We start from the raw sequence: 13,758 nt of genomic DNA on the forward strand, positions 1-13,758 counted from the left end.
CATAAACGTTTCCAGATTGGGGATGTCACAGCAATGGAATGCAGGCAGCAATTCTCATTATAATGGTGTGGAATCTTCCCAGGGACGCCAAACTATTTGGGTAGCTGTTGCTGTCATTAGGCCTGCTATGGATTATGGGTGTGCAATAGCCTCCCTCCCTCCCCCTACCATTATACTTCTGGGTGCAAAACTTTAATAGAGACTTATAGAAGAGCTCTGGAATTTGCAATGATAATTTGGGCATTGTCTTGGAGATGCAATTGAGCTAAACTGAATACGAACTGTACAAATGGGAAGTGGAGCCCATTCATATATTTCCAATTCACCAGGGACAGCTCCAGGGACACAGGATTTGGCCATGTTGTCTACTTTGACTGGCAGCGGGTCTTTGGGGTTCCATAAAGGTGACTTTTTAGGTGCTTCCAGATGATCAGTTTATTGAGCATTTATCCCGATTACCGGTAGTTTGCAGGGTGATTATACAAAGCTAGTTTTTTTAACAAGCATTCTGATTTGCTTGCGAGGAGGCTAGATGGCGTTGCATCAAAGCAAGCATTATCCCACATTTCCCAGCACATTTTCCCCATCACTTTCCTTCTTGCAAAATGCCTGCTCTCTTGAGAAAATAGGTTTATTGAATAAGACCTCCTGATCAACTATAATTGCACAACCTAGATCTGCTGATATGTGATTGGATCCCACCTGAAAATAGGGATAGTCCAGAAGGACCGCTAGTTACCTCCTAGCAGAGGACTTTAGTACACAAAGTAAGCTGGGAAGGGTTTTTTTTTTGGGGGGGGGATATTGAATCTCTTTGAACCCAAATGAGGGTTATTCATATTTTATTTACACTAAAGTGGGTGTTTTCATGCACAATTTACCCTAGTACCTGCATTTTTATATATGTTACTAGGCTGAAGAACTGCACTTTGAAATTCAGAGAAGTGTGAATTTAAAAGAATGACCGTGTTTCAGTTCACATATTGTTTTTGATAGTGCAAATTAGGTATGTAGGTTCACCTTTAATTAAGAAATGAATTAGAATAAAGCCTATATCTAAGTATGCTGTACTTTCTTCCTTGGGGTTCTCTTTTGACTTGGTTCAGATGAGCTGGCTTTGTTTCCCCAAGGTCATTTCAATGTCAGGGGAGCAGCCCCTCCTCCTCCTCCTCCTCAGCTGAAGGGAAAGGTATTGATCACGGATGATGAATGATTCACGCTCCCTGAAGTAAGAATCCTTAGTTAATGGGTGAACCATGTGAGCATGTCTGAACCCTTCGTTGATGTGCTCTTCGGTGTTTAATTTTCCAACCATCACTTGTTGCAAAGCTCAGCTCATTGCCTTGCAATTTCGTTTTTATTTAAAGCCTTAATGTTAGTATGACATTAATTGTTGTTGTTTTCTAGTCAAGGGATATCCTGCTTTCTCCCTCTGCAAAGTAGTTGCTCAGAGTGGCTTATAAACAGAAAAGGAAGCCCAAGAAAGCAACAGTGACTCAACAAATGACCGAAAATGAAAAAACAGCAGTGAAAATTGAAAACACAAAGAGCAGGGAACAGCAATCAATACATGAAGCAGCAACAGAATTAAAAGCTTGTTTTGTTGTTGTTTTTTTAAATGTCAATTACAGGCAGAAAACAGATTAAAAGGAAAGTGACCTAAGGAAGTTAGATTAGCCTCAACCAGAGCCAGGGCCTTCTCAGCACTGGCTCCGGCCTGGTGGAATGCTCTGCCTCATGAGACCAGGGCCCTGCAGGATCTGATTTCTTTCCGCAGGGCCTGTAAGACAGAGTTGTTCCACCTGGCCTTTGGCTCAGAATCAGTTTGATTCCCTCCCCCTCTTTCTTTCTCCTTTCTCCTCCTGTGAAGAGGCTGCATCCTAATGTTTTAATGTTGTATTTTAATCTTGTTTTTTAAATTGTATTTTAATCAACTTGTTTTTATTATTGCTTGTTAGCCGCCCTGAGCCCGGTCTTGGCTGGGGAGGGCGGGGTATAAATAAAACTTATTATTATTATTTATTATTAACCTCTCAGGGCAGGGTGTTCCACAAATCAGAAGCCACCACAGAAAAATCCTCTCACATTCTGCCACCAATCTCACCACAGAAGGCAATGGCACCAGTACAGCAGCTGGTTTTAAAAGGAGATGGTCTTTCATGTGGCTCCATCCGAAGATCTTTAGAGCACTATAGATAAAAACAGTACCTTGAATTGCACTTGAACATGAACTGTCAGCCAGTGCAGCTGATACAAAGAAGATCACTTGATCAAAGGAATGTAGGAAGCTGGTCCATCTAGCTCACTATTGTCAATACTATCTGGCAGCGACTCTCTAGAGTTTCAGAAATGGGATAGCCCTATCTGGAGATGCCGAGGGTTAAATCTGGTGCCTTCTGCACTCATAGCAAATGCTCTACCACTGAGCTACTGCCTGTCCCCAAGGGCTTGCCCCATCAAGATTTTAGTGACAGCTTTATGCCCCAGTTGAAGTGTCTGAGTTGTTTTCAAGGGCAGGTGTGTGAAGAGTGCATTGCAGTACAGTGGTACCTCGGGTTACATACACTTCAGGTTACACACTCCACTAAGCCAGAAATAGTGCTTCAGGTTAAGAACTTTGCTTCAGGATAAGAACAGAAATCGGGCTCCGGCGGCGCGGCAGCAGCAGGAGGCCCCATTAGCTAAAGTGGTGCTTCAGGTTAAGAACAGTTTCAGGTTAAGTACGGACCTCTGGAACGAATTAAGTACTTAACCCGAGGTACCACTGAAGTCCAATTGAGATAGAACTAATGCATTCAGGACCATGGTCAGCTCTAACACTACCAGGAAGAGGTGCTACTGGTGCTCCAGGCCACAGGCAACATCTGAGCATCTAGCAACAATTCTTGGTCCAGTTGTACTCCCAAGCCACAAACCTGATCTCCTAGATATCTCCTGATATCCTATTCCTTAACCAGCAAGCTTCATGCTAGCATTTCTGCCTTGTCTGGATTCAATTTCAGTTTTGCTTACCCTCATTCAGCTCATCACTGACTCCGCCGACTCCATGGATGAATCTTTCAATTTCAGCTTCTCTTGTTTTCCCAGCGTTAAGTTCAATCCTCCACATCCCCACATTGGTTTTTTATGGGTTTGTTTATCTTAAAAGTCTCCATGCAAATTTGTTTGCATTTAATGCCTTTTTTTTAGTCAGATCCCCCCCCCCCCCACATGGAAAAGCTGTTGTTTGATTCCGCTCTTTTGACTAATGATTGGCAGGTGTCCAAAACTGCATTTGGGGGCAATTTGTGCTGACCAAACTCCCAAGAATTCCTGAATGAAACTGATAGTCTGGATCCATTTCAGTCTGGGTTCAGGTCTCGTTGGGGAATGGAAATGGCCTAGGTTGCCCTGATTGGTACCTCCTTTGGGAGCTGGACAGTGGAAATGTGTCACTGTTGATAATAATAATAATAATAATAATAATAATAATAATAATAATAATTTATTTATACCCCGCCCTTCCCAGTTCAAAAACCGGGCTCAAAGCGGCTAACAACAAATTTGAAACACTTAATTGATGCAACAAAAAACAGCATAAAATACGGTATAATGCCATTGAATGTTTCAGTGACTTTCAATACACTTCTTTCAATTACATTGCAATACATTTCATTGCATTTCTTCTAAGCCTCCTTGCAGTGGTGATCTTGGAAGGGGGTGGCCATTTCTCAGTGGTGCTGGTCCTTCATTACAGATGGGTCTCAGAAGGCAGTTTGGGGGAGGCTCACTTGGACTTTCCCCCTATGGGTTTCCATATATTTTAATTTGGTCCCCCTTTTCATCATCTGTGGCGAATCCCCCTAAGACAGATGACACCCAACACTTAGGAGTGGGAAATGATTTAGGCTTGACCATTAGCAGGAAAGTCATGTGCAGAAAATGGATTAATGCAAAAAAACCAAAAAACCAGCCGCTTTCCATTAGAATTAGGCCAGGTCAGATGGGGTTAAAACTGGGTAAATGAAGGAGGAAACAGTGCAGCGTGTTACTGAGCAAAGACAATCAAATGCCTTGACATCTGTAACTTTCCCCTCAGTGCCCTGACATGCTAAGAGGAAGCCTCTGAAGTAGGCAAACCCCACACCCTCAGAAATATGGTTTCAGTCTATATTTTTATTAGATTTTAGGGGGGTTGTGGCACAGCCTTTCTAAGACCAGGTTTGGGGAAGGCTGGTTCATGGCAGCTAGTAAAGTAACCTAGCATTTCCCCAGACTGGTGTTCTCCAAACGATAAGGGGGAAAGCTCCATAGCAGACTACAGTGGTACCTTGGTTCTCAAATGCCTTGGTACTCAAACAACTTGGAACCCAAACACTGCAAACCAGGAAGTAAGTGTTCCGGTTTGAGAACGTTTTTCGGAAGCTGGACATGCTCCGTTTTGAGTGTTACACTTCCGATTTGAGTGCCACACTTCCGTTTTGAGTGTTACGCTGAGGTCTGTCTGTTTTTCCTATTTATTTTGCGTTTTTGTTTTTGTGGCTCTTTTTTGCCTTGCTTTAGTGACTGTGTGGCACTCAGTTCAGCTACTGATTGATTGATTGTGCGACTGCAGTACATTGTTTATTGCTTTCATTTTATGGATCAATGGTCTCGTTAGATAGCAAAATTCATATTAAATTGCTGTTTTGGGGGTTGTTTTTAAAAGTCTGGAACGGATTAATCCATTTTGCGTTACTTTCTATGGACCTTGGTTTTGGAACGCTTTGGTTTTGGAATGGACTTCCAGAGCAGATTAAGTTTGAGAACCAAGGTACCATTGTACACAGTTTGCATGGAAAAAAGTCCCAGGTTTAATCCATGATATCTGCAAGCAGGACTGAAGAAGCCTGAAAACCCAGAGAACCCCTGCCATACCTTGCACGCTACACTAGGCTAGATGCACCAATGATCTTGACGCAGGGCAGATGTGCACCATCCCTCTAACATGCATCCAGTGCACATTTAAAGTGCATGGCTTCCTCCCAACATCCTGGGAACTGCTGTTTCCCTCCCCTTATGAAGCGACAGCCCCCATCACCCTTCACAAACTACAGTTCCCAGTATTCTCTGGGGGAAGTCAGGGGCATTAAATGTGTGTTGGATTTGCTTTAGAGGTATAATGCATGGGTAGGCAAACTAAGACCCGGGGGCCAGATCCAGCCCAATCGCCTTCTAAATTCAGCCTGCAGACGGTCCGGGAACCAGCATGTTTTTACACGAGTAGAATGTGTGCTTTTATTTAAAATGCATCTCTGGGTTATTTGAGGGGCAGAGGAAATCATTCCTTCTTCTTCTTTTTCAAAATGTAGTCCGGCCCCCCACAAGGTCTGAGGGACAGTGGACCGGACCCCTGCTGAAAAAGTTTGCTGACCCCTGGTATAAAGCATCTACAATGACTAAGGTAGCTTCCCCAGGGTGTCGCTGTGTTTTGGACAACAACTCACAGCAGCCCCATTTGGCATGGGCCTAAGATTTCAGATTAAAACTGCCAGTGCTGGAAGAAAAGGAGGGCCTTTTTATGCCTCCCCACTTCTAGCCACTCTCTGAAGACTGGAGAAGCGACCCCCATAAGAATATTAGGGGGGGGCAGGCAGGGAGAGTATGGCTTTGTCTTAAGATGAGGACTAGACCATGTGAAAAATAAACATAAGGTTTTAGCTGCAGCTCATTCACTTTCAGCTTTGTATTCTTGTATTTAAAAAAAGTGTGTCTACTCTAGACACTCCATTGCGGCACCCATGACCTAGGTCTAAGATGCCATTTAGCTCCTAGCTTTCATATCTCTGTTTCTAACACTGCCTGGGACTGATGGGAGTTGTAGTCCAAAACATGTGAAGGGCACCAAGTTGGGGAAAGCTGGGCTGATGCTTTTGGCCACTGATCCTTGATAGCCATTTTGCTATAAGGCATTTTGCTTTAACGGATCACCTGACGGATGAGCTCAGTCCTGAATTCTGTTCAGGCACATTTTTTTTCCAGCAGCAGCAGCAGCTGGAATTAAATCTATCTGTGAACATTCAGGAACATGCAAGAGAGAGATAGAGAGTGTAATGATGACTCCGTTAAATTGCAACGCTCATAACCTGTTTTGAATAAGAACCACTGTTGGCGTAATTTGGAAATGGACCGAGTCTCCATACATCTTCATCTCCCGTGCTTAATAATAATACCCGCCAGGTTCATGGCCTCTGAATCTATAGCCCAGCTGTAATAGTATGTTGCATATTAATGGGACATGTTTGAAAGTGCTTTCAGATTATTAGAATTCATACAAGTGATTTATGGAGGGGAGGGGGGCTTAAAACAGCTGGCTGCCAATATAAATGGGCTTAGGGAAAGTCGAGTGTAATATTTGCAGGTCCGAATAATGACAGCCCTCTCCCCCACCCCCCAATACATCCAAAAGGCTGAGAAGCAGAAAACAATTTCCTGGCTCAAAAGATAAAGCAAAGGCTTTGGGGCCGAGGTGGTGAACCCAGCCTGTGAAGAATTCGTGCTATTCTCAATTAAATGTCAGGAGCTGCTTCTCTCGATTTAAAAACTGGTGGATTAAGACACCATAGCTTTATATTTATAGCCCAATAAACAGCACAGCCTTTCTTTTGCTGATCCTGGCCAGTGGCAAAGCAAGATTCAGGGGAGTGCAACTGGTTCTGTCACAGAGTCTTGAGGGCACCATAGCGGGTGTCACAACCATTATTTAGAATGGAGCACAAGAGGCGGGGGGGGGATTTTGACTTCACACAGTGTGTCACTGAAATTGGAGACCCCAAGATCCCCCGCTGCCAGTGGGCCTGAACTGCCTTCACTGTTAGCCTGAGAAGCAGAATCAGCTGGCAATGGTTTGCCTAAGGTAAAAATAAATGCAAATTTGGGGGCCATCAGGAGCCAGGCTCATGAATTGCACATGGCCCAGCTCTGCCAGTGGGCGGAGGGGAGCAACTGCCTCAGGTGGAAGATACTGTTGGTGCTGACCTTTAAAGCCCTAAATGGCCTCGGTCCAGTATATCTGAAGGAGCGTCTCCACCCCCATCATTCTGCCCGGACACTGAGGTCCAGCGCCGAGGGCCTTCTGGCGGTTCCTTCACTGCAAGAAGCCATGTTACAGGGAACCAGGCAGAGGGCCTTCTTGGTAGTGGCGCCTGCCCTGTGGAACACCCTCCCACCAGATGTCAAAGAGAACAACAACTACCAGACATTTAGAAGACATCTGAAGGCAGCCCTGCTTAGGGAAGCTTTTAATGTTTGTTGTTTTATTGTGTTTTTAATATTCTGTTGGGAGCTGCCCAGAGTGGCTGGGGAAACCTAGCCAGATGGGTGGGGCATAAATTATTATTATTATTATTATTATTATTATTATTATTATTATTAGGTGCAGGATGCTATCCCACTATCATTCTTGGATTGAGATTCAGCTGCCAGTTTAATCAGCTTCTGTACAGGGAAAGGAATGTCTGTGCACCCTCTCATCTTTGGTCCCCAGAGAGGAAATGCATCACTTGCCAAAAAAAAAGTGACCCAATACAAATTTGCAGTAATGCTTCTGAATACCAGCTGCCAAAAACTCTTGTGCTTGGGTGCTGCTTCCAGTTTTCCCACAGGCCTCTGGTTGGCCACTGTGTGAACAGGATGCTGGACTGGATGGACCATTGTTCTTATATTGTCTACTCTGACTGGAAGCAGCTCTTCACAATGGCTTTTCTCACCCCCCCTCCCTGATTTTTTTTAAAAAGGGAGATCCTTGTAATTGGACTATGGGGTGTTCTGTCTGCAAGGCATGTGCTCTGCTACTGAGCTCTACGGACCAACATCCTTTGGAGGGGCGCCGGGTTGGGGAAGGCAGATGTCGAGAGAAGCCTGCCAATCTGCATACGGCTGATGAAGATGTTCCAGCCCTTGATTTTTACAGATCGTTTTCCAGCATGGCAAACATCACTATAAAAACGGTTTTATAGCCTCTCGGTTGAAATTAAGCATGGATTCATAAAAGTGTCAGCAAATGAGCCCAAAGGACCCGATGCAATCTCAGAGGAACCCAAATGACCTTTCAGGTAGCTTGACTTTTATGGGGTGTTATAAAATATATATTTGCCAGCAGCGTTGGAGTGAGAGTGTGGGCAGCCTGCTCCCGTCTTCAGCAGACCAGCCTTTCTCTCTCTCGTCTTGCGATTGTGTGGTTGCCAATGGACTCAGCAAAAGGGGCCTGGCCTGCTCCTCTGCCTTGAACAGCAGCTTTGAGTGGGAGAATCTTTTCAGGACAGGGAGAGATATAGGGTTGCCTGCTAATGCCTGCGTAACCGCTATTCACCGAGAACAGTGTGGGTCACACCTGTATACCCTGCAGCTTTGAAAGAAGCTGGACATGCGGATTTCAGATGCGCTATGTGCAGATGTGCTTCAATGAAGCTGAATGTTGGAAGATTCAGGGCAGGTAAAGGTACCCCTGACCATTAGGTCCAGTCGTGGCCGACTCTGGGGTTGCAGCCGGCGTACAGCTTCCGGGTCATGTGGCCAGCATGACAAAGCCGCTTCTGGCGAACCAGAGCAGTGCACGGAAACGCCGTTTACCTTCCCGCCGGAGTGGTACCTATTTATCTACTTGCACTTTGACATGCTTTCGAACTGCTAGGTTGGCAGGAGCAGGGACCGAGCAACGGGAGCTCACCCCGTTGCGGGGATTTGAACCGCCGACCTTCTGATCGGCAAGCCCTAGGCTCTGTGGTTTAACCCACAGCACCACCCGCATCCCTTCAGGACAGGTAGAAGAAAGGAATTCTTCATAGGTAAACTATGGAACTCGCTTCCATGGGAGGTAGTGATGGCTACCAACTTGGATGGCTTTAAGAGAGAATCAGACCAATTCATGGAAGGCAAAGCAGTCAATGGCTACCAGCCATGATGGCTATGTTCTGCCTCTATGGTCAGAGACAGTGATGCTTCAGACTGAGATGAGTTGCTGGAAGCCACAGGAGAGAGTGCCCTTGTGCTTGGGTCTTGCTGGCTGGCTTCCCAGAGGCACCTGGTTGGCCACTGTTAGAACACGATGCTGGACTAGATGGGCCTGATCCGGCAGGCTCATCTTAGGTTCTTATGACGTGTCGCATGCAATCTCTCATAACACGTTCAGGAATGCTACGTGCCGCTCGAGCCTGTGCATCTATACTTTCAAGTAAGCCCCACTGAAGGCTCTCTCCCAAGGGTGCTTGCAGCCCCAAAAGCTTTCATAGCATCACTTGGAAAACCATCCATTGATTCCAGTACAGACAATGGAAGCTTCGCATCGCTGGACCAGTATCCAGGTTATAGACTAATGTGTGGGAAGCTGCCTTTGAAGCAGGAGCGAGGAACCCTTTTCAGTATGAGGTCCACATCCCCGTATGGGAAACCTTCTGTGGGGGGCTGCACACCTGTGCTGGATGTGGCCAGAGATACCCCACCAATCCACTCACAAAAACTCAAGCCTCCACCCAGCCAAGTGGAGCCATCAATCAATCAATCAATCAATCAATCAATCAATCAATCAATACTTGCTATAAATATTGGAAAACCAGATTTTGAAAACCAGGTAAGAGTTAGAAGAGAAGCACACTTCTGAATGTGGTTTCCTTTCCTTTTTTAAGCAAGTTGGTGCTAAAATAGGAGCCCTATCTAATACGACTTGTTTAGAATATACTTCAGCTGTCACCCAGCCTTCCGAGAGCCAAGCGGCAGGTATTTGGGCTGCGGAATATGCCTTGGTTGATTTTCCTACCCAGCCAAGCAGAACGCGCAGGGAGAATCACACGCGTTGAACAGTGAAGCCTGTGAGCTTAGTTGCAGATTTAAACCGAGGAGCGATGCCCTGTGGGACTGGCCTTTCTGATAGCAGTTAATCCTGAATAAACATTCACTAGGAAGCGTTGCCTTCTGCCTAATGCATTTGCTTAGGGCTCCAGCGAGGGAAACTCCATCCCTAGGGAAAGTCACGCCGTGGCTTCTCTTTTCAATTCCGTGCAAATTTCTGAAAGCCAAAGCCACACAGCTGCATGCGCTGATTATGTGCAAAACTGCTTTTGTCAATACGTTGGCAGAGGCATGGTGTGCCATGAAACCTTTAATAAGCCAAGATTGAGGCGCCACATGTTATTAGGTTAACATCTGTGCTCTCAAACTGCTCCTTTGTTTTCATTTCCCTATTCCTGTTTTGTCCCATTTAATTTGCCTTTTGGCAGCAGAGGTTGCTGGGGGTGTGTGCAGGATGCGCATTTAAAAATGTTTGTCAACAGCCAGGAGTTTCCAGACTCCTTTTCTTAGGCAAGGAAAGTGTCACACAGGATTTTGCCTAAGTTGACTGCCCAATGTGAAACTGGAGGTAGGCTAGCAAACAGTATCTGGTGTTGAGTAGGAATTCCTAGAAACCAAAAAAGTATTCATAAATGGATAAGGTAATTAGTTAACTTTCTAGGGCAGTGCATATATACACACACAGAGAGAGAGAGAGAGCACATTTTAAGCCATGGATAAAATGTGGTTTCTGGGGCAAATGGAACCTTTTTGGCATTTGAATTTTCCTCAACATTCTAACCTTATGTCATATTATGGCACCTCCACGTTTAAAAGCCATTTATAGAGCAGTAACTGCCTCTCTTTGGCGCAATTTTGGCTTGGGGCTGTTCATCCTTTCTCACTCACCGCCATCCTATAAATCTTCCTTCTTTATGACATGCCCCACAAGACAGCCATAAAAATATGCACTCAAGAAAATTACAGCAGTTATTTTTGACTACCAAATGAATTTATTTTCACACTTTTATTTTTTTAAAGCTGTGGGCGATTTCTGACATCTTTCAAGCTACAATTTCACAATTCCTTCCCTGCCCACCCCCAAATTTCACTCCTCAAGTTCCTCAATGCAAAAAGAAGAAGGGTATTTGGTACGAAGTTGCAAGTGGGACAAGGGGAGGGGAGGGGGTTAAATATGCTCTGTTCCTGTTTTAGAAAATGCAAATAATTTATTTTTTAAAAAAATGCTAAAAGAAGGATATATGACTGAAGCTGTGTGATATACCAAGATGACGAGCCTCAGAGGCTTTCCACTAGCACACTGTAAGTTTGGCATCAGGGGTTTTTTTTGGGGGGGGGTCTTTTAATAATAATCTGCTGGAGGACCAGCCCAAAATGCTTTGCTGCCTGATGGGGAACAGCAAACGGTTCCCCTCCTCCAAAGTCAAAGGGCATACCGTATTTTTCCATCTATAAGACGCTCCTGTCTATAAGATGCCCCATATTTTGGGGCCTCAAAATTTACAAAATAGGGGGGATTGAGCTTTTGGGGAGGATTATTTGGGGGGAATGCCAAAAATCGCTCACCTGCCGGAACGCAGCCCACAACCGCTCACGTCGCAGCTGCCTGATCACTGCCATTAGCCCTCCTGCTTGCCTCTGTGGCCGCCAATCACGCTCCCGCTTGCAGTTGTCTACAGTATTGGTTGCTGCAGTGGCAAACAGGAGGGCTAATGGCAGCGATCCGGCAGCTGCAACGCAAGGGGTTGTGTGCTGCACTCTGGTGGGTGAGCGATTTTCGGCATCCCCCCCCCCCAATAATCAAGTGGCAAATCGCCGCTTACAATCTCGGGCTCGCGCCAAAAAACCATTCGCACGTCCCCCCTCAGCACTACCCATGTAATAAGACGAGCCTAAATTTTGAACCTCATTTTTGGATCAAAAAAGCTTGTCTTATACACAGAAAAATACGGTATTACCCAAGGCTGGGCAAATTATTTTGGCACCTATATGCAGAAAGATTCCAAAAAGCACGTCTCGTGGGAGTAAAAATATAATGACCGCGTATTAAATTAAAAGCAATTTGCTGCCATTTCTTGACACTCGAAATTAGCTGCCTGAGGAAACGGCTTCACTTTGCCTAATGGTAGGGCTGCCAAGTTTTGTTGCACCTATTTGAAGGCATTGGATAAATAAATGGACAAAGAAGGCTAAATGGAGATGCCACTGAATACCAGTTGCAGGTGCAGAGAGCATTGTTGCGCTCAGGAGGGGAGCTGATTTAGGAAGCTGCCGTTTGCTGAGTCTGTCCAGCAGTCTATTTCTAACTCAGGATTGCCTCTGAAAACCAGTGAATGGCGATCACAAGTGAGGAGAGCCCTGTTGTGCTCAAGTCCTGCTTGGGGGCTTTCCATGGGGGCATCTGATTGGCCGCTAGGAGAACAGGATGCTGGACTAGATGGGCCACTGGCCTGATCCAGAAGGGTGATTTTATGTCCTTAAAAGGGGCCCTTTAAGAAGGGATTGTATTGGAGCTGACTGAATACTGTGGTACCTCGGGTTAAGTACTTAATTCGTTCCGGAGGTCCGTACTTAACCTGAAACTGTTCTTAACCTGAAGCACCAATTTAGCTAGTGGGGCCTCCCGCTGCCCCCGCACCACTAGAGCACGATTTCTGTTCTCATCCTGAAGCAAAGTTCTTAACCTGAGGTACTATTTCTGGGTTAGTGGAGTCTGTAACCTGAAGCGTATGTAACCTGAAGCGTATGTAACCTGAAGCATATGTAACCTGAAGCATATGTAACCCGAGGTACCACTGTAATCAGTTGGGATTTGGTTGGAAATGGCCGACTATTTTTTTATTGTATATACCTAGTTGGAGTAGAAAACAGGTTTGTTACCATCTCCTCTATCTGCAAGGAGCTCAGACAGGTGGGCTGACACATTCAGAGAAACTGTGTCATCACCTGCAGCTTGAAACCATCCAGAAGCACCTTTCCTGGTTGATTCTGCCAAATGTACCAACAGCCTTAATGCCTGCAATGAACGTAGATTCTGAAGTGCGTCGAGAGCCTTCAAGAGGTTTCGGGTCCCCTTGTGTGATCTAAAGGCACTTCAGCCTGGCAACATTGCCACTTCTCTGCTTAGCTCCAAGCAAGTTTCGCCAGTCAATTACCCTCTCTCAGAAAGCCTTTGTGCACCTGCTTTTAGCATCTCTGTCTCCTTGGGTGTTTCTGTCACTTCAGAACCGTGTGACAGAATAAAGGGGCAGCCTTCAGCCTTGAGTTATCTTTTCGATGCAGTTAAGCTCGCAAGAGGGAAGGGCTGTGGCTCAATGGCAGAGCATCTTCCTTGCAGATGCAGAAGATATCCATTCTGCATCTAGAATGACAACATTCCAGGTAGGACTGGGAGAGGTTCTTGCCTGAAACCTTGGAGGAGCTGCTGCCACCTAGTGCAGACAATATTGAGCTAGGTAGGCCAATGGTCTGACTCACTGTAAGGCAGTGTCCTATGTTCCTAAGATTATCTGCTTTTGCACTGTGTGTAAGGCAAGCATAACTGAACCCCTGTAGCCTAGCTGTGAAAATTTTGAGACTTCACAGTAGAGGTGTTTTCTATCAAGAACAGCAAGGGGAATAAGGCAGAGCCATTTTGGAATTCTAGGTGTAACCTGATGCCCTCAGGACCCAATAGAGACTAACTCAATCTGCAATCTCCATCTTGGACTGAGCCTAAATGCTGGTTTTCTGGCTGTAACATTATCCTTATTTTTGTTACTGCTTTGTGTAACATCTAGCTTAATGAAGGACCCTGGAGGACTGGAAAGTGCGCTATTTTCTGATATTTTGGTTGGTCCTAATAAAGGGGCTGCACAATGGTGGGCAGCTTTGGTACAGCTGGGGTCTTCTTGTATGCTTATCAAAGAGTTGAGCGAAATATATAGGCAATGGGAGTGAATCTACCCCCACCCA

This window comes from Podarcis raffonei, chromosome 14 (assembly GCF_027172205.1).
Source record: "Podarcis raffonei isolate rPodRaf1 chromosome 14, rPodRaf1.pri, whole genome shotgun sequence".
Lineage (NCBI taxonomy): Eukaryota > Metazoa > Chordata > Lepidosauria > Squamata > Lacertidae > Podarcis > Podarcis raffonei.